We start from the raw sequence: 25,856 nt of genomic DNA, 5'->3' as shown, positions 1-25,856 counted from the left end.
TGAAAAACCTGCAAAACAGTGTAAAGAATTCTAAATCGCTGCATTGTCTAGCTATTAATGTAAGTAGGTACTAAACGCACTGGCTGATTAATGCTTCCTTCCCCGTAAGGAAGGAGAATTACTAAAACACTATTTAAAGAAATGCAGGAGTGAATAAAACTAGTACTAACAGCATAGTGATTACATGGGAAACAAGGCACAGAAAGCTAATGTGCTTTCTCAGATAGGATTTGATCTAGAAATTGACAGCTAAAGCTATTCAACTAGGCAACATGAAGTCTTCATCACCTTCACAGAAACCAAATTTTATCACTTAAGTGCCTTGCCAGCTGCGCATGAGTATACATGGTATGGTCTACTTCCCATCAGTAGTGGGGCATGAAAATTCTCAATTGAAGTCACTCTAGAAAAGAGTTTCAGCTTATCAGGGAGCTTTTTAAAACTGCTTGTTCAAAAGGATTGCAACTGTTTATTTGTCACCATCCTGTAGTCAACAAAAATGTTTGAGTTCTGTGAAATCATAGAAGGATGAGCTTTTTGAAGAAGAGACTACACACATGGGTCTACTCTGAAGACCCTCTCAAGGAGAACAAGGATGTCTGTGTCCCAGATACAGAGTTTTGTAAATAAGGCTTCAGATAGTTCATTGGTATAAACAAGAGATTGAAGGCAAAGCTCAAAAAGAAAGTGATATACAGGATAGGATTTTCTAGACTGGTGCAAACTTGAAATGGAACGAGTTCCTGGTGTTTTATAGGAGATGTCCCAGTTATCCTCAGCACAATAAAACATGCTGGCTCCCAGCACTTCACAGCATTGGCTTGGCCAACAAGACCTTGACCCCTGTTGTGCGTGTCAGGCTGCTGCATCGGCACAGAGCCTGCTGTGGCTCTCTGCAGGCACGGCAGTCTCCCCTGCTTGTCAGGCTGGGGCTGAAGGCGGTATATTTTATATCTAAATGCATAACAGATATTCCAAGTATTACAAATATTAGGGGATGTAATTATGTAACTTAGGGCCATGCATCCAGACTCCTAGATTTATTAACATATAGTAGGTCTTGTGTCTATTTGGAAGGAAATTTATATATCAAGCACTCTGAGTAGTGGTATGTACTCAACTTCTATTGACTTGGAGCTAGTTGGAAGTAATTATATGATTTCTCAATAAGCATCAGAAGTCAGCCATAAAGCTCAATTATTTTGACATGAGAGATCAATAACGGGAATCTGAAGCAATTATAGGCCTATGATTCAGAAGTTGCTCGGCTAAAAATGATCACGCGGTGAATCAGTCCCTGACTATAAGTTCAATCGGCAGTGCGGTTCCTCACATCAAAGCACGTGTAATCAATGGTTTGTGCTATTAACGTAAGCTGTTATTACTTTGCATTTCCAGAGCACACCTCGCATCACGGGCTGCATCCTGGCCTGAGCACATCCTTTCCCAGAGTAACTCTGAATGTAACATTGAAATCTGCCATCACTCATATCTGTGAAAAGCACAGACATAACAGCATACATTCACTTATTTTTTAAATCAGCATCAATATGCCATCTCTCGCATTAAATATTGATCAAACTTCTCAGTCAACAAATTTAATCCCTGAAGCAAAGAGAAGGCAGTACTGGGATGCCCACTGCCAGGGCCAGTCCCGAGCAATGTGCTGGACACTCTTCCGAAGCGCTCCTGCTGCCCTTTCCCTCCCAGAAAGCGGGCTGGCAGCAGGCTCTGCTGTCACAACTCAGCTGCGTGGCCAAGTCATTACCATGTGCTTCCTAGCTCCCCACACCACCCTGCTGCCTGCCCACTACCCCAAAGCGACACTGCTAGGACCTAAAAGTGTCAGTAGCATAGAGGTACCACATCCCTTTAATGACTGCCTTGTTCCTGGGTCTTCTCCCAGTTCCTTTGCAGTAATAAGCAGACAGCTGGCACTAAACACCAGTGGTTTTTCCTGGGTATGATAATGATTTGACATAAAAGATAACGTTAGGCACAGTCAGGTACAGATGTGACTTTGGCAGTTTCTGTTTTTTCCTTCTGCTGTCTTTGAAACAACTCTAGAGCAAGCAAAACTGAGCAATGAAGTATTGCTGCTCTCCATTTTGTTTTATTTACTAGTGCTGATGCATCTGGACAGACACTGACTGCTGTTTTGTCTGCATGGGCCCAAACCGGGACCACCACGAAGAAACAGGCATTTCCACTTTCATATTGCAATCATTACAGTCCAAGAACGTGGAGGACAGCTCTGGAGTACGACACATTAGCCTGTAATGCAAAAAAAAAGTAAAAATATGTGTAATTCAGGCTCCAACATTTGAACCTTAGGGTGACAGGCTAGGCTGTTCAGTAATGTATTAAATAGGCGACAGTGTGTCTAAGGATTTGAGTAAGCAAACCATAGGGCTACTCTCAAAATGCATCGCTCTCTCTATTTTCAAATTACTATTCAATGAAGGTGAAAAACCCCAAAACAACAACAACAAAAAAACATCAACTCTCCAAACCTAAGAAGGATTTAATTTGTAGGTTTAACAGTTTGGATGTTGTTTACCTTAGAGATGAACATGTACTGAGTCCTTGTGCAGCTAATTAGGAATTTTTCCGTGTCCCTCTAGCGCTGATGGTAAACAGAGACCATGGCTGCAAAAAGACAAGACAAAAAACTTTCCCTTTTTTCTTGCTTTCTATCCTAACTCAACAGCCAAACTATTATTCTTTTAAATAGTTTAACCACTACTAGAATGGGTTAAAAATAGGGAGGAAAGTGATGGAGATATTGTTTATATTTTTTTCTCCACCAACAGTCAGAACTTTCACATCTTATTTTCAAATCCATAAATTTTTACCAGCTTTGCTCACCAAAAAAACCTGAAAAGCAAGAGAGACTCATGCCACTGAGAAGTGTTAGAGCACCCTTCAAGGTTCTTGGACAGCTGACTATCAAGAAACCAGAGCTTTCTCTGAAAGCAACCAGAAAGACCGTGTGTAGACAAACACTTGAGCAGCACAGCCTATAAGAAAAATAACATCTCGTATCTTATGAATATTGCATCTAATACTGTTTTAGATGTTGTTGTTGTTCATACACTAGTATCATCACAATACTAGTGTGGTCTTAATTAGTCATCATAATAGCACGTATCTAATTTTCAAGTGTGGGTTCATTAACCAATCCCAGCTTGTCCGGACCATTCAAATCCTGCTTTAAATCATGCTCTGAAGCCTATGTGCTGGTTGTGCTATGTGGGGACAACTTCTCAAATCAGAGCTTTGCAAATGGGGCTCCTCGTTACTCTCCAAAGGGTCACTTCCCTAAGCCACCATCCGTGTGCTCGGGCAAGGCTGCAGCAACAGCTGCTTGTTTCTTTCGAGCAAAGCTTGTTTCTGTGAGCAAGCTTGCTCAGAAGCTCCCAAGCCCTTTAAAGGTAAAGCATGCCAGCAACCCAAGTGGCCAGCCAGTTCTTCAGAGGAATCTCCCAGCCTTGGCATTACTTGTGTCCTTTGTCCAGGGATGGGACATTTGTTTCTTGAAACTGGAGCAACCAGCGTAACTCTGCAGCCAAACCAGGTTGTGCTGCCTGGACTCCTTCCTGGCACCTCTGCCACCCACCACCATGCCAAGGTTCATCTGCTCCCTGCATGAGGCCTTACAAAACCAAACTGCTTTCTGGCCTCTGCCCAAAGAGCCACTTGCTCCTCAGCTTTTCCTGACCACGGGGACACCAATAAAGCAGCAGAAGCGAGACTCAGAGCACCTCTGTTAAAGGCAGGCAACTTCTGCCACTTGACACCAGCATGCAGGTTTAGCACTATCCTGTCTCTTCTGCCATGGTTTTTACAATTCCATAAGTATTCACATGTGTATTTTATCTGTGGGTTTTTGTTAATTTGTAAAATTTGAGGTGAGATTATTTTACTTTTTCCTTCCTCAGGCTCTGTGGAAGGTGTCTGGGGCACTCTGTGTGTGTGAGCACCGACAAATCCTTCCCCCGAGAGACAACTAATTACTCACATGGAAGGCTGGCGTCTCGTTCCTAAAGAAGAAGGTAATGTCATGGTGGCAAAACCTGTCACCTTTGCCTGACCAACCTGAAGGGAGAAAGACTGCTACCACACAGTCCAATCCATTTATGTGACAGGTGAAAGGATACTGACTTATCTAGGGTGGAAAATCTAAAAATATTCAAAGAGAAATCGTCTCTAAGCAGAGCTAACATTTTTGCAGGCAGCTGTCTCTTCCAGCACCACAAAGGAATCAGAGTATCAGCAATGAAGTGATGGGCAGTTATTTAATGAGTTAATCTCATTAGGATATTTGAACTCTCAGAAGAGGCTCAACCCATTAGCTGCGTGAGACCTTTGAAATGAGCCTTTCAAAAGGACTGCAAGCGTAGATTCAGGAGTGGTTAATATGCTGTGGACTTAACCAGGCTGCCTGGCAGGAGGAGGAGGTCATTGCTGGTGGGCTTTTCCAACGGCCCTGGTAACTAACGGGCCTGAGTCATTCCTAGAACTCATCAAGCAACATCACTAACGGTTTGGATTCCTGTTGTTTCTAAGGTTAACTTTGCTATTTTGTGCAATTTCACCTTGCTTCCCAATTTTGAATCCTGTAGCTTTACCTGATCTGGATAGTTAAACCTGGACTAGTCTTACTTTGTATATAAGATAAAAAAACCCCCATTAATGATATTCTTAAGTTAAAGTTACTTAACCTCACATTCTCCATAGTGATGGTATCCCCTCTAAACCTTTCTTTTTTAACTTGCATTTAATTGTGATTAACTAAATTAAGAAGAACAGCAGAGTCTCATCTAGAACAACATCGTGTCATGACTTTGATTTCAGTGGAATACCACAGCTTACACAATTGTGCCTCTGGACGTTACATTGTGTAACTGGTTTCTGCTCTTTGTATTTACTTATATTAGCTTCAGTAGAATTATTCACATCAATAGAGAACATTATTTGACCCTGTAACATTAAATGAAAGGCATTAAGAGTAGAACCTAGAGAATATCTTCCAGCAATAATTAACACTCAGGGCAGAATAATTTTTTTCCATCATCATAAATCACAATGAAATGTGGATACCTAACATCTGATTATTCAGATCTGCTGCTCAACAGCAGCCAAGAAATGTCCACCGTTTAATTGCTAATACTAATTGCATTTAGTCAATGGTTTTAAAAGCAGTGATGTGAAAGGTTCATATTGTTTAGAGAATTGTAAAATGTAACTGTTAAGTAATCCGTTTTCAAGAGTTTGGGGAACATTATTAAAGTTCATTTCCATGCTGCAGCTGCAAGAGTTGGAATTATGAAAGTGAAGAAGCTATAAAATTGAAAAGGTCAGGAATGACATTCATCTATTCTAGCTGTCAAATCAGGGGAATGTTAACAAAACTAGTCTCTGGTAGAAAAGCTAATTGTCTACTTGTATTTGGGCCGCCCCAATACACGTACTCTACTGTGGCTGATCTATAGGGAAGACCACACTGGAACAGAACATCATTTTTTGAACAGGCCTCTTGCAAACAAATGAACCTCATTTCCCTAAATTAGCAAGTTCTAATGATTCTATAATCCCAATCAGTCTACAAAGCAGCCAAATGTTTCAAGTCAGTGTTTAAAGAAAACAGTACATGAATGAAGTTCATACACTCCTGGAAGCAGAGTTCACTGAGTGTTGGGAGTACAGGGAACATTTTAGATTTTACTCTAATGTATTCTTGCAAGGAGTATTTCTAAAATGTCTCCTACAAAGACATGTTTTATTGTAACAACAAATAGAAAAGTTTCTGTCACAAACCAAATCTTTTATAGATGACCTGGATTTAATGATCCCATGGTGGGAAGGACTTTTTCCTCAACAGTCCGTTCCCACGAGGTGAGACAGTGCGAATGTAACACATCTAAACTCAGATCATCAGTGGAGACAGAGTCTAAGACTTTTGTTATTGAACAACAGACCCCCGCCTCGTGCAGGATGAGCCCTCAGCAAGGAACAGTGAGAGACTTGTGCTTTTTATGATCCACCAAATCTGCCTTACACAGAGAATGACGCTCCTCAGCAACTGAGGCCAAAGAAGGGGCCCCCAGATCTGTAGTATGCCACATACATATTCACGGGAATCCAGTGATTAATCTTCACCACTTTATCGCAAGCTCCTCTGGCTATTTGCTATTGCTCTTTGGTTTTCTGTTTTCACCCTGTACGCTGCAGCTGTTACCAGAGGTCTACACGTACAACTAGAACAACTGCACATAGCCGACACGCAGTGTGAAGGCTGTATTCCTGTAATGCACATATACGCCACCTCAGATTTTCTTTTGTCCTGTGCTACATAATACAGATGGGACAGAAGCAATCCAGCTTGACCTATGACAACATAATATTAGGTCAGTATGTAGCTTTCTGGGTAATGTTTTAAAAATCTTTCTGTTACCTGCCTTTTTTTTTCCAGTGGAGAAGTATTGCAAAAGCTAGAAATAATACTGACCATTCATGAAATATTCAGGTGTACAGTTGCAATGCTTTAATAAATGGAAGTGACCTTCAAAACAGACATCCCAAAGATTAAGAGAACATCTCAAAAGATGGCATTTGTCACTAATCAATGACTTGAAGAACTTGCACTCTTCTAGAAATGAATACAAAAAAGACCTTTCAGAATTACATCACTTTAAAAGCAAATCATTCACAAAACCCACATAAAAGAACATTACCAAGTTAACAAAACAACAGAACAAAATATCAAACAAGCAAATTGAAAGGCTAAATCCTCTCGTGCCTATCAGTCCATGTGGTGGAAAGCACATCTGCCTGCTGTTCCCAGGGGCTGGGCGACGCTATCAGCATTAACTACATTTCTTTGATTGTGATATTGTACGTCAAAATATTTATAACATTTTACAAATGGGTTTCCTTTTTCATAGTCACACAGATATCTTGGCTCTAACTGGGTCACTGTATTGGAACAGATGTAATCTCAGCAGAATACTGTGAGAAATCTGGGCTGCGTTAATGACTGATCCAATTACAGCGGAAATCTCTAGAAAACCCAGATTTGTTAAGAACCAGGAGGCAATTACAATGTATTTCTAGGGACAACCAGATGGACAAGCCAGTCTCAAACTCTTTAAGGGGGCTGCAGCTGAAAAAGCAGTGCCTATGCCATTGCCTAGGTAGTTGGAGAAATTCCCATTCTGAGGACATAAGGAAAAAGCCGGAGATGCACTGCAGCCACCTGGGGGAACTGGATCTAAATGCATCCTATTCCAGGAAGCAGCATGGCTTATGCACTGCTGTGAGGACAGGGGGACAGAGGAAAAGGTGTCCGGGAGAGAATGACAGAGCAGCAATCAAGAAATCCCAGGCAGCATTTTGTCCAAGGAGAGTATTTGCACAAAAGAGCTCTGTATGATTTAATATCGGGTCCTCCTGAAAAGCTACATTTTCTCTCCTGAATGGGAAATAAATGCCACCTTCCAAGTGGCAATCTGATCCCATGCTTAAGCAAGCCCAGCAATCTACCACAGATCTGCACCCAGGAAAAGAGAAAGAAAAATACTTGAGAGATCTGAGTATAAACAGCTCCTTTTACCACTCCAGAGGCAGGTACAATTTCACAGCATCCTCTGTGATCTTGGTAACACACTTCATCCGAGGGACCGGCCCCTGCCTCTGGTAAAACTGCATCTGTGAGCAGTCCCATTACAGTAATTTGGATCTAAGAGAACATCTGAAGTTAAACATTTTGTTAATTAGGAACTTTGCTGAATCAAGGTCTTTTTTCCCAGCTAAATATTTCACTTGAGAAGACATATTAAAAGAATAGAAAATCATATTTCTCATTTATAGAACTTCCTGCCAGTTCCAAGCTAGTAAATATTTACATTTCAGCCACTCCGATAGCTAATGTGACCTTTCTGCTGTACACTTTACACCTGTGCTGTATTTTACTTTCAGTGTTAACATTCTTTCTGGTCCATCTTACATTAACAAGCAGTATTTAAATATATGCAAATTTCATATTTTAGCTGATGTTTTAGGAACATTTTTAAGGTCACTCTGTTTGATCTATCACACAGACATAGCAAATTTATGCACCACATATCTTAACTCTACTTGTTTTTTACCTACATCTGTCTTCTCTGATTGCATTTGAATGGGCTTATTTTCTATTTTAAATAAAAGATTTATGCCTTAGCTGTCAGTTTGCCTTTATTTGAAAATTTAATTTTGTTTCTAGAAGTCTAGATTAACTTATTAGATTTAACTGTCCCTTGTGCACTGCGGCAATAGCAGAAGTATATTTTCCCTTGTGGGCAGAGTACATAAACAAAATGCTCTTGACTTAAAAATAAAGAATGTCATTGCTCAGACCAATACAGCACAGTTGGTCCAGGATGCAAAAACTGGTGTTGTCATTTTTAATAATGATGGTGAGCAGTGGGAATTGCCTAATAAATATGACAACTCACAAATCCAGGAGCATCCAAAACCTGGGAAATGCTTTGCAATAAAAGCGTGTTCCCCCACAATGTCCTCTACACTTAGGTTAGCGAATATCCTTTCATGACACAGCTCCACTGGGACACACAACTTGATCCCTGATACGCATGGATTTATTTAAATGAGGCAGAAATGAGAATCTGCCCCACTGGTTTCCAGTTAGTCAGAGACCTATTTATCGATTCAGTGTGGTATTTCACATCTTCTTCAGTATGACATGTTCTTTAGCATCTCTCAGCAGTGCTACACTCATAATGTGGTTTCTCAAGCCCTGGAATTCCAGGGCTTTCCTAAAAGGATAACCGACTCATTGCAGTTGCCACCTGTGGTCCTTGCAATGCCCAAAACAGACGAGTTCTCAGGGACAGTGGGGTGGAGGTGTTTGGAAAAGGTTAATCTTTCCAAATGTGTTCATGTATTTTGACTATTTTTCTCCATTTTTCATTTCTAGAAGTACCTGGGATTTCTGACCTGTTCTGTTATTTTTTCTTCACGTCGTGACATCCACGTAGAACCGGACAGTCTGTTTTTAATCAACCCCTGCACCTCTTATAAACATTAAAAACTTAGAGCTTGTCGTTCTGCACTCTCAAAAATACGCACTGCTTTTGAAAGGAAGTAAAGCATTTCTGTATCAATAACGTTCACAGGACTATCAGGAGGTTGCAGTATAATGATGCCAAGAATAGAGAAAGCAAAAAGCTGATGGATAGGTGTTTACTTGGCTCTGGTAGTAAACCTTCAGTCACACAGTGGCAAACTGCATCCTCATTCACTTGGTTAAATGCTGAAGATCATGAGCACGGGTCTTTTGAGGAGAAACAGGAATTCCTTACACAAAGAAAACAAATGCATGTACACGATGACTTATACCCCTCAGTAAATATCAGCTAAGAGATGAACGGCACGTATTACTAAAGGGCCCTGTACTCTCCCATTCAGGGCAACACAGCAGCTATTTAATACAAGCAATGATGAAGAACAGCATGGCCACCAGTAAAAAGAGAAGGCACTAAGAGAGGCAGAACAGGGCGAAGGTGAATCTGTTCAGCAGCCTCCTGTCTGTGCCGCCAGACGCATAAAGTGCTATCAGATCCAAGCAATCGCTGCAGTAACTAGTCAGTCTTGACATCAGCCTCATAAAAACTAAGTGAAAATACCACAGAGCACAATCTCCACACACACAACGCTGTCAACACAGAAGTGGAGCCTTCCCAAAGTTCTTGAAGAATCTCATCAGCCCAAACCCACTCTAAGAGACGTATTTTAGACACAATCATGAACACGAGCCTCCTGCTGTCATATCCAAGTAAAGAATACATATGCACGGTACAGCATCACTCCTGGCACGGTGTGACCATACTACTGGGAGTACTGGGCAGGCAGCCATCCAGCAGGAACGGCTCACACTTACCTGCTCTCTTGATAGCAGATCCCCCTCCTGAGGGGTATGAGTAAATCTGTTCCAGCCTAGCCCTTCTGCTGTGACAGCAAAAATTTACCAAGGATGTGTTACGTTAAATCCTATGCCAATGACCTTTCAAAGCATCATACAAGACAGAAAATAAAAGGGTAAGACCTGCAAGGAGGTAAACTGTGCACTACACAATTAAAGGTTTCTTCATCGTGCTTAAGAAGTAGAATATATTATCATGACAATTATTTTGTTACAGAAAGCACCTTCAAATACCAAATCAATTGTACAAACCCCTGCACCAACACAGCTGAAAAGGCTGCACCTCCTCCAAAGACAGTAGTGTCACTTTGATTTAACAAGTAATTAATGAATACATAAACCCTGGGCAGAAGTTTAATCTATCCCAGTGCCAAATAATTAATCATTCATTCCACGTTTAATCCTGTTCTGATAAATGTAATTAATATTTCACTATGGCACTGCAGAATAGAAGAGTACCTGGGAGCACAGAAAGGCAGCCTTCCATTTCTCCTTCGCTGTAACTCTGAAGCGATAGGCGCTGTCTACAGCTTGACAAGTAATCCAGAACACAGTGCTCCCCTGCAGTTGTAAATTAGGGTTTATGCATGGCAGATCTCGTTATTGTAACGATGCTTTTCTTCCTCTGGCCTATTATTAAAAAAAAAAAAAACCAAAACAAAACTCAACAACTATGAAAAATAAGTCACCTGAGCTTGGTCAAGCATTTTTCTGACCTGACAGCATTTGGGAAACCAGCGATTGCACTAATGTTGTGGTCTATACAATGTCACTGAACAGGGCTGTGGATAGAGAACAAAACATGTGCACATTGTCTGCTTCTGTCCACAGAGAGCAGTGCTGCCAGTGAAAACAACTGCATGGCGATTTAAGTCCTAATTTTACTGCAGGAAAACACTGGCATCTTTTTTGAAAGCTTGAAGCATAATCAAGAAATGTGTTGACGTGTACAAAATTAAACTGCAGGAAAACCTATGTTGATTTTTTTCCGGGTGACACATCTCAGGAATCCACATATTTCAGCAAAGAGTTTTGTGAGGAAGGTTCTATAACAAACAAACTGCCTTGGGATCCTGCTGCCCAATTACTCAGAAACAGAGAGGCATCCCTTCACAGTTGTCTCCTTGCTCAGCATTCTCCAGTATAGCCACAAATTCTTCTCTCTAAACAAATTCTAACTATACTATTATTATTTCTTCTCATTCAAATGCAGAAAAAGACCCCCTTGATCGATAATGCCAATTGCTCTGACAAATTTTTACAGTCCTTACAAGAAATCTACCTCGTGGCACAAACCTCCCAGAGTCACGTACTGACACTCAAAGGCAGCTGTATTTTCTCTCCTTCCTAAGATCCTCTATCGTGTGACTATCCCAGTGTCGTAGTTCAGCCCCAACAGGGACCAGACTACGCAGTCTCTCTCTCACTCCCCCCACTCTCCAAGAGAATAGGAGGAGATTTGACAAACAAAAGAAAACCAGGAAAAAAAAAACCAAACACGCGGGTTGAGATTGAACAAAAAGTAAATTTAACAGTAATGACAGAAGAAAACAAGACAGTGATGGAACACAAATACAGTACAATACCTCACAACAGATCTCCACAGCCAGTCTCTTCCAAGCAGCAGGGCCTCCCTTCAGCACCCTCCTCACTTATATACTGAGCATGATGGCAGATGGGATGGAATAGCCCTTTGGCTAATTTGGGTAAATTAACCCCAGCTGTTAGCTAATTAGTTAACTATCCCAGCCATAGGGGCTACCAGCTTCAGTTCTCCACCCAGCTCAGGTAAATATTAACTCTATCCTGGCCAGAACCAGGACACCCAGCTATGATTAATCTAACCCTACATTGTGTCCCACATCAGTAAGGAGACAACTTTCAGATGGGGGTCTCTGGTGGAGTCAGACTAAACACAGCCACATGGAACCAGGCAGCTTTTATTCTGGGGCCTGCCGGAGCTGTTTTGTATGCAAACTAATGTGCACAGCTGGTAGCTGCTCATCTGTGGTGACCGATACCTGTAACATCTAGATGGCAATTCTAGCCGATTATGCTGGACAGCCTTTGCGTATTTACAGGGAACTTTGATTTAGGATCACGGTTTTATCAGCTGGGTTTCATTCAAGATACTTTGTTTTCCATCAGCTCCAAGTAGTCTAAAAATGCACCTAACTTCTTGCTACTTGAATAGAATCTAAAACTATTATACCCTGAGTCACACCCCTTCTCAGAGCACTTCTCAATGCTAAAATAAGACCTAAGTACCTAGTAAATGCTAGTTTTAGGTTCATAAGAAACAACTGACCTGGTTAGGAGCAATGGATCATCAAGGCAAGTACCCTGCTTCTGTCAGCACCCAGCACCAGGAGCTTCAAAGGAACACTCCTGCCCACAATAAACCTAAACACTAGGCGTTTTTCTTTATTGTGTTTCTCGATTGGATCAACAGATCTTTTGCACAGGAGACACCTTAAACAAATGATTGTATGTGCCGCATCTTTAACTTGTGCTTGCAGCAGTGGATGATATTTTTGCCCTTGTACCAGTAGTCACACGGACTTGCTGGCCAGCTGCTGCACTGTCACCTCATTTCTGAATCCCACAGGGAAACCTTCTCCATATTCATGAGCACCGCATTCATTTCTAAGACCCTAGAAACTCTCCCTGGATCTACGCGTTATAATACGATTGATTTTTTTAATCACTTAAGATGAACAAAGCCTTAATTCACTGTGGAGACAGTGTCGTGTGATGTTTCATAAACATACACACACACTACATTATTACTTCTTTGCTACTGCATGTGGCTTTTATTTCCTTTCATTCATTCTAATTATTTAAAACGAGAGGAAGATTAAATTAGTGATAGATGCGAATATACCATTCTACATTAGATTTTATGAGATTGCATTATGAAGAGTACCTCTTGTAGGAAAAATGCATTTCTGCTTTATAGGAAAACCAACGATAAATTGAAATGGTAGCTCTCAGCCAAGGTTAGACCCATTCATGCTAATATGACCTTCAATTAGTGAGGCACACATGTCTCGAGATCCAGCCATTTTTTTCAGACACAGTGTAGGATGAGGAAATGTTGGTATCCTTGAAAAATTCTGCTTTGAGGTGACCTTCTACTTAGCCAGGCTCATTAGGCAAAACAAAAATAATTGTTCAGCTTCGTCCTGGTCTCTCTTCAGAAGGTCTTCAGGAAACTTCAAATTACAAATAATGATTTAACCCATAGATTCACACTAATGCATAGCAGCTTGGACAGTTAACACGTTCACTCTGTGCAATTCCCCAGAGACACTGGTTTATAGTGTTTTCTTTTACTTAGCAGGAACAGCTATTGGCTTTTACTTAGTAAACACTTACAAACCCACGTGGGTCCAGATTTTTGAAATAGTAAATACCATTGTGACACCCCTAAATCAGCAAAGAACTCCTCAGCGGTCTGCCTCATGTTCAGCCACATTTTCAGAGCCCAGTAGTTTTCTCACTGAGGTGTCCAAAGCTATTCTGAAAATCTGGCTAACTTCAGTGCTTAAGTAGCTGAATCATGAGACTTCTTTTATTCTCATCCAGAAATATAGCACCTTCGACATGGCAAACAAGTAGATATATACCATACTCCATTTGTAAGCTCTAGTGTGTTCAAAGAAGTTTGTGGCTGTTAAACAAATATTTATCCAGCCAGAAATAAAATTAATTAGATTATCACATGGAATTTTCCCTAATTTTGACACGAGCCCTTTCAGCAACATGCTGTAGGCAACAAAAGAGTTACGTAGGATGCTTATTTATAAAATCTTATTCCTTTTGAGCTACCTATTAGAATACAGAGAATTAAACAAGAGAGAGATGCTTAAGTACCTAAGCAGAAACAACAAACACAGGTACGAGATCTCAAGGGAACAAGTGGAAGGCTGACTGTTAGGAAGCAAGCAGCAGGGCTAAGAATAGTGCGAACTTCATGAGGCTGAAGAGCGTGTGAGATCATCCTAAGGCGCAGCACTGAAAAACTGTTCGAACAACGGAGAGCGTCCCAGAAAGGGATCAAAGAGCTGGCAGGGAGGGAGGGGGGTGCACAGGGAGAGGCAGCTGGTATATGTCGCCGTTACTTACTGATGTCAGCCGAGATACAACTTATAGTTAAGTATTTGGCTGTGGAAACCTCACAGATAGGATGAGATAATGGACTGATACAACTGGATCATGTTACACTCTTAATACAGGTGGCAGAATCTAAAATAAACTTTGTTGTTCAATACCTATACCCTTCCCTTTAGTTTGCTGCCATATTCTAAGTACTCAGATACATTCCAATAATTTTTTTCCTTTTCAAACTTGTCTCCTCTTCCAAAACAATTTCATCTATATCCCTCTGTGGCTATGCCTGCCATCGCGTATGTACACACGTCTCTCCAGCGCTCTCCTGCTCAGGCGAGGATGGAGACATTCCTGGTTCTTCCAGCACGCTCACAGACCTTCTTAGATCTGGGGGGTTTGGTTTGATTTTTAGCTTGGTTAACGGAGTCATTTGAAAACAAGCAGAGCAGTGCATTTTAGGCATGGCCTTATGGTGTGCTTAGCCACCTTGTTAGACACGCTGCTGCCATTTAATTAATTTTTGAGCGGAAGTTCTCAATAATGACCACGTTCTTTTTCCCTGAATGACACTCACCGCGACGCCCCGAGAGTCCAGCCCCTGGAACCGCTCTCCTTTTCTCATTTTCTCATTTTTTAATCCTTTCCTCCTTTCCCGCCCCCCCTTCCCGCCTGCCCCCGGCAGCGCGCGCCGGGCGCTTTCCCGCCCAGCAGCCCCGCCTGCCGCCGCGCGCGGGCAGAGCAGCCGCCGCAATGGCGCCGGGCGCACGCGCCCCCCGGCGGTAACGGCCCGCAACACCCCGCACCTCTGCCAGGGCGGGTGCAGCCGGGCGAGGGCAGCCGGCCGGGACTGCACCGTCCGGGAAGCATTGCTGTATCTCCTGGAATGATATTGCTAAATTCTGCCTTTAAAGGAACATCTCATCTTCCCCGGATCACGTTTTGCCAAGCTGCCACAATAACTTAATTTAAAAGTTAAAATCCGTACACTGTTAATCTCATGTGCACACACACGCACTTTGCTTGCTCGCATTTGTAGGAATGCGCGCAGGCTTTTTTAAGAGTTTTTTTTTCTCTGTTTGACAGAAGAGCAGCAGCAGCCCACAGACCCCAGCTCTCAGCTTTACTGTTTGCTTTTTTTTTATTTAACTTGTGTTGATAACATCTCTAGTAGACTCTTTTATGTATAAAAACATAAAATCCTGTCTTGTACACAGGTAGTAAAGGCACTGCTTTGCTAGTGCGGTGTGTTTCCCAAACTAGCTGGGTTCATTTTGGCAATGTACTTTATCAAAGCTGTATTTTGCCTGCAGCAAAACAAACTGTCAGCTGTTACAGAGGAATAATTATTTTCCGTATTAAAATGTGGCTATAGGACAGTTCATTGTGTCCATTAAATAGCTACCTATTCTTCAGGCTGGAATCAGAACCGCTTTCGGAGAGTATGCAGCTTGCCACTGAAATGATTTAAATAGGTCGAGTCCAACACTGTAAATATGATCAAGGCAAAAAGCCAGTCAATAAAACTGTCAGTTTACCCTAATAAAGCAGGAAGGTCTTTGCTATTTCTCTGTAACAGACAGTTTATTGTCCAGCTGTATGCAACGACTTGAGGACACCTGGCCCCTTCACCAGCGGGTGTGAAGTCCCGAAGGCCAGAGGAGCCATACGCGAAACAGTCAGTGGTCTCCGCACACAGTTCCGACATCAACAGACTGCACGGTTTTGGTGTAAAATGCCTGAGATCTTAACATTCCTGGGAGCTGTTAGAGCGTGAGAAAAAGTCTTGATGGAAAGGCAGTTAGATCTGAGGAACCGCATATTTTCTAGGCTCAGCTATACTAGTGGGGCCTAAGTCCAGGAAACGCAGGAGTGCGTTTATCTCAGCAAGGAGGTGGTAGGGCCTCGTCTCGCAGCTGAAACAAGAACCTGCCTTTGAGAGTGCTTCCCCGCTTCTCCTTTCCGTCAGTGGTCAAAGCTAAGTTAATCTGACTGGAAGCCCTGGTCTCAGTGCAGAGGCACCATCAAAGTCCCTGCCCCTGCACCGGTGGGGAGACGTGTGTAAGAGACTGTGTCGAATGTTTGTCTCAACATTGTCGAAACATCAAACCATCACCTGGACAATGGAGCATCAGTTAAACCATAGGACTAGAGTCTTCCTATTTTCTTGCAAGCCAGTTCCTGTTTTCTTCCTATTGTCCTGCAAACCTGAATGCAGAGCTGATTCTGAGAAATTTAGCCCAGAAATTTAGCATGCGCCCAGACCCGAGGCCAGAAAAACAGAGGGGCCCAGAGACAGCATTGGGCACGCGTATCACTGCCAGCTGAGGGGTGCAGCTAAGCAAACCTGCTCTTGGAATACGTGACGTGATTCTTGGAAGGACAATGAATATGCAATGAGACAAACAATAAAAGGACAGAAAGGAATCAATGTCAGAAAGGAACCAACGTCAGAAAGGAACCAACATCGGACGGAATGTTCCCCCACCAAGTGAACTGGACTGTTGGGACGCCTGTGCCAAAACAGTGTGGTCACTGCTCGGTTCTGCCGGTGCGTAAGGCAATGACATTCTTGGCTCCAGTTATCCTACGAGCAGCTGCTGCCCAGACCAAAACATCCACCGAATGATGCAACTAATGCAACCAGCTCCTTCACCCTGCAAACCCTTCTGAAGGGCCTCAGGTTGTCCTGTGCACACAGAAATCCCCTTGCTTTAGCAAACACACCAAACTCTCACTTTCTTTGCTCTAGATCAGGGCTAAAAAATATACTTAACATCAGGATTTTCTGGTTTATACAACAGAGTTGAGGTTCAATACATTGATAGGAGCTGTAAGGTTTGTTTCCTTCGGGGTGCAATCATACCATGTGGATCTGTACAGCTGCAAGTGCACAGCTTTGGTAGGACTGCAGGTACAGAAGCTGCGGTGGTAGCCCATGGGCAGCTGACGTTAGAGCAGACTGCAAGACGACGTCGGTGGGCAACGCTGGCCTATCTGTGTGTTTTCACTTCTGAAAGTGTTCCCACATCCTATGCTTTACCCAGCTTCCTCCAGGACAGTTCTGGAAAGCAATTAGGCATCACGACGATACCTGCCCTCATCCCCATTTTCTCTGGACACATTGCTCCTCCCTGTCTGATGACTCTAATGCAGGGATCTGTGTTCTCTCTCTCATCTGTTTAATTATTGTAGTAAGTTGTCACACAGCCCCCAGACACCCTCAGACTATGGAGATTTCCAAGATACAGGAAGGAAGCATTAACCCATTATGCAGAAGAGGAAAAACAGAGAAGGACATGGCGAGTGAGGGGTAGAAACAGGAACAAATGCCGAATATCCCTCCTCTCCAAGTTAGCTCTTCCTCTACTGAAATACAAAGCAGTCCTCTGTCACCTACTATTTTTTTTGTGCTTGTTCAGTCGTGGAGAAGTCTGTCTGACGAAATGAAACATCTCCCAGAAATGAGGTGGCTGCTAAGTGAGAGCACTGGCTTCACACAGTCATCAAGGCAAATGCCTCAGGACTGAGCTGTTCAACCTGCAATGGAAAACAATTTTGCTTTTTTTCTTCCCACCGGGCATAAGTCTTCACTGTCTCTCTGTTGTGCTAGTGAAAGCAAATTTCACTGGAAACTGAATCCATTTACAAATATTTTGACAGATTGAGACAGTTGCTCAGGAAAAAAAAATGATTAAATGTATGCAGATAAAATATAGTGTCAAGTGAACAGCTGCTGCACAGACTCACAGCCTGTGTGGACTTAATTTTATTTATGCTTTTTAAAGCCTATGTGGGTGTTCCTGTAAAACAGAAACAAAGTGAACATTATTCCTGCTGGTGATAAATTAAAGAAAAAACCTCTGATGATTAATCCTCCAAAATGCACGGTCTTGACTTTTTATTTTTACCTTTGGCAGGAAGATATACATGCAGAATGGTACCAACACTGCTCTTGCATACACTCACACGTTTCGTTCTGTGGATCTGGTCAGCAACTCCCTTTGAGACTGTCTCAGTTTCTGACTGGAACGGGTCATTATGTGCATGCCTCAATCCATCACTTCTGAAGTATCCTGCCAAGAGATTGCCATTAGAAACCAGTGCAGTGAAACCAACTATCTTCCGCCTAAAACATGACTTGCATTTTTGTATCACATCCCATTTTTTTTCCTATTCCTAACATTCTATTACCTATCTATATGGTTACTTTCCTGTAGGGACTGGGATCATGCTGTACCTGCTTTTTCTGCACCAGGTACTGTTATTTTAAGACTGCATAGAAATGTCTGCAAATAAACATTAGCTGAAAGTTCCTGATGCTTTCCTTTGATGCCGTCATTGGAACATTATGATCGTAAACCTCCCTGCCTATAGCAGTTGTAATTTATTTTGTTTCAAATTCTGGACACCTGAGCAGTGAAACACTCAGAGTGTTTCAAATAGCAAGACCAGTCTATAAGCAAAGGGCAACAAATTTCAGATGCAGCTGTTGCACTGAGTGACTCGAATGGACAAACTGCTTCTCCATAAATGCCAGCATTTACTATAACCTCTCTCTCCCAGGCTCCATGTAGAGTAATCACAGTCTGCGCAAAGCTGTGATGCTTACTGCATGTGCAGAGACACATTTTCTCACCTTTACACAACTGGAGATGCATGTTTTGACGCTGATATTTACGTACTCAATCCAACACTAGAAAACAAAACATCAGTGGGGAAAAGAACTCAATGTGCATTGCTCTCTGACAGTTCCAATAATCTTCTCATACGGTAAGACTGCAATACAGAGGTAAGAACATGCTGGTTCAACTGGACCACCACTTAAACAGAAAATGGAAGTGCAAGGGTGTGCAGACAAAAACCATGAAGCAGCCTCGCACAGTCAGAGCCATGTTACGTGTGAGCTACCCCCAGCACAAGATCCATGAACGGGAGAGCAAGCGCAGTGCCTGACCTCAGCAAGAGCTGACATCCTGCAGCCTCACAGTGCCGAACCAGCTCCTGGTCTTCAGACAATCAGCATCGTTGGACGCCTTTACTCTTAAAGACAAGGTGGCACCCAGCATGAGGCTGTAAAGAATTTAGGGGTGAAGGGGATACGCTCACCAAAAGGCAAACCTTGCAAGGATAACACTGCTGTTTGGAGTAGTGCTGGGAGTGTTTAAAGGCTGAACCATCCTGTGGCAAAAAAAAAGGTGATAATAAAAATAATCTATAAATGCCCTATTCAAATATACAAGATGTCTTTTATTGCGTATTGCTCTCTGAGCACTTCTCTTGTTGTATTCTACTTTACAACTGATGGAAAAATGTATCTACAGTGTTTCATAATGACAGGGCACAGCTACTTTAAAGCTGCTGATGAATAAGGAGGCCTTGAATACAGCTATGACGGTGCAATGCTTGTTGTTCGCCGCATCAGGAAACAAATGCCAAACCACTTCATTCAGGGTCTTCTATTCATCAACCTCTTTTAAAAAAACAGGAGCAAAAAAGTGTGGCTAGAAATAACACCGTGTGGAACAGCGCTCTCAACACCAGTGCCAGCTTACTGGGGAGCTGCTGCTCATGAACTTGTATGCCAGCTTCCCACCATGCACAGTTCAGGGAACAGGGACTATTTAGCTCATTTTTTATTTTACCTTGAAAGTTTGGTGAGCAGCAGCTAAGCTCATATTTAAGAAACCTGTTCATAGGGTTGGCCATTAACAGCTGGATGACCTCTTTGTATCGTTTGTCTTTTGAAATTGTGGTATTTTATAACACAATCCATTTTGCATTTGCTGCCCCCCGATTAAAAAAAGCTTTTATGGATCTGACAAGGAAGATAAAAAATACCTGCATATTCACACAGGATGGTCAGAAAACATGTCACATCACAGCAAGGAGAACAACAGGAAGAGCAACTACCTGCGTACCTGGGACGCTGCCATCACACCAGCAGTTACGGGAGCTGCCCAGAGCGCAGACAGGGCTCAGGAGTGATCAGAGCAGTTTACTGTGAACCACAAACTGGAGTTCACCATCTGGACCCTTTAGGAGAAAATACTGCAACTTCTAACCTTACAGCAACAGGTTCAAGTAAATTTTATAAAGAAAGCTTTCAGAGTCATAGAAAAATTTCTGTATCACTCACTTCTGTATCACTCAGAAATACTAAGTGGGTGCATTTACCACAAAATTTCTCCATAATAAAAAGTATTCCAACTTTATGAAGAATCTTATACTACTGCTCATTAAGATGAATAGTTTCAGGAGATTCTATGCTCATAAAACTTGATGACAACATCTGATGTGTTAGAGAGAAAAGTGATTACTCTAATGCACTATAATCCTTGATACAGAGTCTCACGGCTCTCCCCTGCTGTGTTTTATATAACCTATGAAGTCAACAAAGCACACATAAAGAAATGAATCAAAGGTAGGACTCACATGATTCATATTTCAATAAAGAGGAATTAAAATAGATAATGGCTCCCACACAAAGGAAAACAAAAAGTATTTCTTGTAGTACTTCAGCCCTGACCCCGTTAGAACTTTGTGATACTGCAGATCCATCCTCTCTCTAATTAGTCCGTACATTAACTGTTAAGACTCACCTGACTTCAGCTTATGATTTTTGTCTACAACGTAAAAACTCAGTGCTGTTATGTGGCAGTTGGATGTAGAAAATGTTGTATTCTTAAATTACGTACTTCAGGAGCAAAAAGTATTCCAGGGGATTTGCAAATGCCTTTGTGCGCACTGCCAGTCCCCTGCAGGCTGCTGCCAGGACGTGGTATGTCCTGTCAGTGGAGCAGGATTTTCCACGTCTCTCACCTCCTTTCACTGTCCCTGGTTTTGGAAACAATCTAACCGTCTCCCCCTTCTGCCCACTCTGCATGAGGCTTTATGCTCTGTCTCCTTTTTTTCCTGGTCTTCTTTTTCCTTTCCTTTTTAAACAAAGATCTTGCTGCTACCAGTTCTAATTTTAAATCAGAAGAGTTTTCATGAATGGTGCTTCCCATCCATCTCGAACACCTTGTGGTTCTTGGTTTCCCTCTGCAGCTGCGCTCACCCCAGCGTGGTGCCTTCTCAGCTTTGGAATGATGTACATCCATGGGTGAAGGAACAATTAAAACGTACCTAGATTGTCACATTATTTTGACAGAAATTATCAAAAAATATACCTCTGGAAAAAGAGTACGTGCAAGGGACATATCACAACATAGGACCACAGTTGGGGTAGTGGAGTTTGTTATGAGACCCAGAGAAGCAAGGTGAGTTGTTGAATCTTTCAAATCTCATCGACTTCATTTGCACGGCCTCTTGAACCCATGGGTCTCTTTCCCCCTTTGGGACACTCTTCTTTGCATTTTGTGCACAGCCGTTCCACAACAAGTGACACCAGGCACCTGCAGACAACTTTATGTGTTAGCTAAAGTGCCACACAGGGGAGGCTGAACATCTCTGTGGTCTTTGACCTACTCAGGCGCCACAATGGAGCTCTTACTAAGGTGGAAAGGCAGAATCCAACAGCACAGATACAAAAAGGATCAATCACTCCCATGTCTTCTGAAGTATGAATCACATCCATGGCAAAATGAAGTATTTCAGGTGTTTAAACGAACCATTAACAGAAGAGCAAGAACTCGTACAGCAAAGGGGCTCAGCCCCAGGAATTTTCTAAGCACACTTGGCAAGCTTGCAAACCCACAAAGCCCTGTTCTGGTCATACGCCATACGGGCGGGCGAGCCTACACGCAGGATTTTTTAAAGGCAGTAGCACACCCATACACACAAATAGAGCCAGTTTCTACTGTACTAAACATCACATAGTCGTTCACATCAGGGCGAAGCAGATAGAGAAGGATCAGAACAATGACATGTTAGTACACTCTTTGTGTCAGTGTAAATACCTTCACAAAATGTAGAAAACCATCCTCCTCATAAACAGACTTTTTTTTTTTTGTAACTCTATTGAACTGTGGGAGAAAAGAGAAAAATAAAGCAGTTGGCAAATAATGTATTTGAAAAACATGACCTTCCTCGTACAAACTGTCTGATGAAAGTTTGAGAATCTCTACCTTTTACTGGAGATCTGCATTCTCAGCAAGCCTGAATGGTTGTCCTTAACCTCCTCCTCATCTGATGAAGCAGCAAAGTGACCTCACTGAAAATTTCTTTCCACACACTATTTTCATCTCTGTAGTCCTAAACTCATCTCTCTCCATTGCAAAGAAACAAAGAAACTGAAGAACCGCTTAAATGAGGAGGTGAAAAGCAGAATGTGACCGCTTCACCAATGCAGCACGCCAACAGGCATCGCACCACACATCCTTTGTTTCTGTGAACATATGGATTCGTTTTCCTGACAGCAGCAAAGAGCCAGAGCTGTGATGGCACCGGCAGCCTTGTGTGGGGCACAAAGGCACAAACGCTTTCCCTGTGAGAGGCCCTGACAGTACTGCCCAGGAGCCCGCAGCTTTGAGAACCGTGAGAAACAGCTTGCTGCTTTTCTGGACAACAAAAATATTCATGGCTACCAGCTGCTGAGAAGCACTTGCCAAAGACATCAGTTTTGCTATTTAGGCAAGATGCTGGAAGTGCCACAGTAAACTCTTCAAGGGCCTTTCTCAGCTGACACTTGCTAATTAAGGCAGAATATATAAAATCATCATTGTGCTTAAACTTGTCATTTCTGACACAGAATCCTGGGCCTAGTTGGACCTTTTATTTCTCCTGTGCTCAGCACAACACGTAGCAGGATGCACTTTAACTAGTTCCCTGTCTAAAACGTATATGTGCATATATATGTGCATATACGTGCATCCATGGCTTGACAGCAGGATTCTGCTGAACATCTTTCTGCGTTGCATAGTTGGGCACAACGGAGATTAATTGTTCAAAATGTGCCCTCTGACTCAAAGGTAAACACTGAAAACTGATTTTCGTAAATATTTGTGCTGTGCTGTACCAGTTGAGTGTTTCACATACTCTCTGCTAGGCAAACGAGCTGCCCCAGGGTACTAGCTTCACGGGTTGTTTGCAGTTCTGTAAAGCTCTATCGGCTCTCTCCACATCTACTCACTAAAATAATTTGGCATATTGAACATTAACAAGGGCTCCGCAGCGCAAACAGTCATAGTCTCCATTGTACTGCTTATAGTTTGTCAGCTATGAGAGCACTTAACGGAATTAAACGGAGCGTGGGCAGGTGCTCCTCCTTTGCCCCGTGTGCTGACGTGTGCTGACTAGGAGGTGTCCACGCGATCTCGGCATAAACCACAGCAACCTGAAGTTCTTACAGGCAATGAGCAACTGGAAACTGCAGCTTTTCTTGATCACAACTTCAACTGACAAGGGAAATCTTCAAACCTTACATAAATGCACACTCTGGTGACAAAGGCACTTCTTTCCCTCACCCTATTTCTGTTCCTGGACCTCTTGGGCTAGTTTATAGAAAAAAATAAAGTTAACCTAAAATAATGGTAAAGTCACCCTCCCTTGCTTGCCCCATGTCTTTCATGCCAACTCCTCTAGAAACACCAAGGGCAAGAGTCTAGATTTGCAGTGAAGCCCTAGAATTGCCAAAATGCAAAACAGTTATCAGAAAATTGAAGGAGCCAACACTAGAGCTGGACATACTTCACAGAGGGCAGCCTGCTGTAGATTGTGGTGTTCTAGCCAAGGTTTGCTCTGGCTGTCCTGCCAGGACTCTGGGGTCAGCAGCAGTCTTTCAGTCTGTAGATATTGAATGGGGAGCTTCACTCGGGACAACAACATGAGTGCCTCAGTCAAATGCTGCTGAGGAAGTGGTGTGGACGACACCTCTCCAGCGAAGATGTTCCCTGTCCCAGGCTGCCCACATAGGAAAGTCCACTCCCTCCCATTCACAAAGAAAGTGTATAGCCTTCCCAAACAGCACACAGCACCTCCATCTCAATCTTCTGATGAAAAAGAACAGAAAAGGTGAAGAACTATTGCTCAGCTGGTGCCTCATGTCCTCTGTTCTCGGGTCTTCTCAGTGACTTCAATAGTCAGCTAAAGACAATAGTGTTTCTGCGAAAACCTGCAGTAGGACATATAACAGAGAAGCAGGAGAAGGCCTTGGAGTCTGCAGCACTCCAAATCCTGGAAAACAGATGCCCAGTCCAAAAAGCACCTGCAACATTTTTGGAGCCAATGCCCAAGTGCCAGGTGAGAAATAAAGGATGATTTCCCTGCAATCATATCTCTTTTCCAGATACAAAGAGGGCAATACATTTTTCTGTCACTCTTAGGTGGATTATTTTGTGCAGAAAAAAATCCTTCATTGCTCACATGAATCACGCTGTCAAGAATCACAGAGGAAAAGAAACCAACACTTAAAAAATATATATTTCTGATACTTGAGATATGTAGGTGGTTGGTACAAAGATCCACTCAAGAAACTAAATAACAGATGTCTAAATCAACTAGGAGGATACAATGGCGTGCTGGTCTGCTCGTCTCTAACTACCTGAAAAGCAAATCTTAACTTTTTACAAGGTACTCTACCTTGTGCATTCTTACTGAGAAAACAGACACATCTCTCTGGATGGCAATCCTCCACACATCTGAGACTACAGGACATGCTGCGGGAGGGATGCCGCCAGCCCCCGGGTGAGGTAGAGAGAAGAGCCATTGCCCTCATAGCCCAGACCTCCATGGGCAAATCTATTTCTGGTTCAGACTCCTTGACCCTGCAGATAACCAAGAACAGAGCAGCAAACGAAAAAGTACTTACGTGTTGCAACAAACAAGAATAGACAAGGACTCTGTCCTCAATGTTCAGGTCAGAGTCTAACTCTGCCCAAAGTTCAGCAACATTCAGCTCTAGGGTTTTCTTCAAGGCTAAATCTGGGAAAGAGAGAGAATGAAAGATCTCATTATATCTGTCCATTGCATGGAAAAATCTCTTCAACACGCCACGTGAAATGCTTTGTATTTTAGAAATCTATCAACTAGATCTAGTGCACATTGAAGTTAACAGAAAGCCTCCCGCAGGCTTTACTGGGCTTTGGTTTAGGTTATGTGTTTTAATTCTTTTTTTCCTTATAACAGAGAAGCACAGTAAATTACAGAGGTTCCTCTTGCTCTGTTCCCCTCCAGGCTGCAGGCTGCATGCTCAGAAGTGTCTCTCCATCTTCTTCCATGTTCATCTTTGATGGGGGCTCCATTAAACCCTCCCAGTTGTTACTGCTCAGAAGGATTTAATGACTGGTGTTCAACTCTGATAGCACTTAAAAATAACATTTACATAAGGAATTTATGCTAAAATGGTTTTATGGCTTGCATGAGAATGTAGGAGCAATAATAATAATAAGCCAGTCCGCAATGCCTTTTTCAATTCAAACTCTGAGGCAGGGAGGTGTCACTGCTGATAATAGTCAAGACAAAGGAAAATATGACCTTGAATCATAATCTCTCATATCATTTTTCACAATTAAAATTCAGGAAAAAAAAATTTCCATTCTCCTGTGTTTATCATAATAGAAATGATAAAAACAGAAACACATTGTTTATTTTTTTTGTAAGTTTTAGTGAATACTAGAAGAAACCAATACTGGCAGTGTTCTGTGATCAAACTCCAGCCTTTCCAAACTTCTGTGTAGCGGGGCCAGGGCACCCGAATGTATGTAATCAAGCATTTTAAAAGGCCAAAGACCAAACCTTTGGTCATTAAATACCCTGTTTTGCCCTGGGAGAAGCACTCAACATACACTGCTTCTGTGGCATTACAGATTAATTTTATTTCATC

General features: G+C 42.4%; 1 long non-coding RNA gene across 3 annotated transcripts in view; it reads left to right on the top strand.

Moving 5' to 3' along the window:
- Positions 1-8,220, top strand: part of LOC147599157 (uncharacterized) — a 30,150-nt gene extending 21,930 nt beyond the window's left edge. For all 3 annotated transcript variants that reach the window (XR_015260016.1, XR_015260017.1, XR_015260015.1), the window contains exons 2-3: positions 3,942-4,055; positions 5,835-8,220. This is a non-coding gene — a long non-coding RNA (uncharacterized LOC147599157). The remainder of the gene's footprint in view (positions 1-3,941; positions 4,056-5,834) is intronic.
- The last annotated feature ends 17,636 nt before the right edge of the window (positions 8,221-25,856 follow it).

The sequence above is a fragment of the Chlamydotis macqueenii genome, chromosome 13, assembly GCF_036417535.1.
Source record: "Chlamydotis macqueenii isolate bChlMac1 chromosome 13, bChlMac1.mat, whole genome shotgun sequence".
Classification (NCBI taxonomy): Eukaryota; Metazoa; Chordata; class Aves; order Otidiformes; family Otididae; genus Chlamydotis; species Chlamydotis macqueenii.
This window is presented reverse-complemented; position numbering and strand designations above follow the sequence as displayed.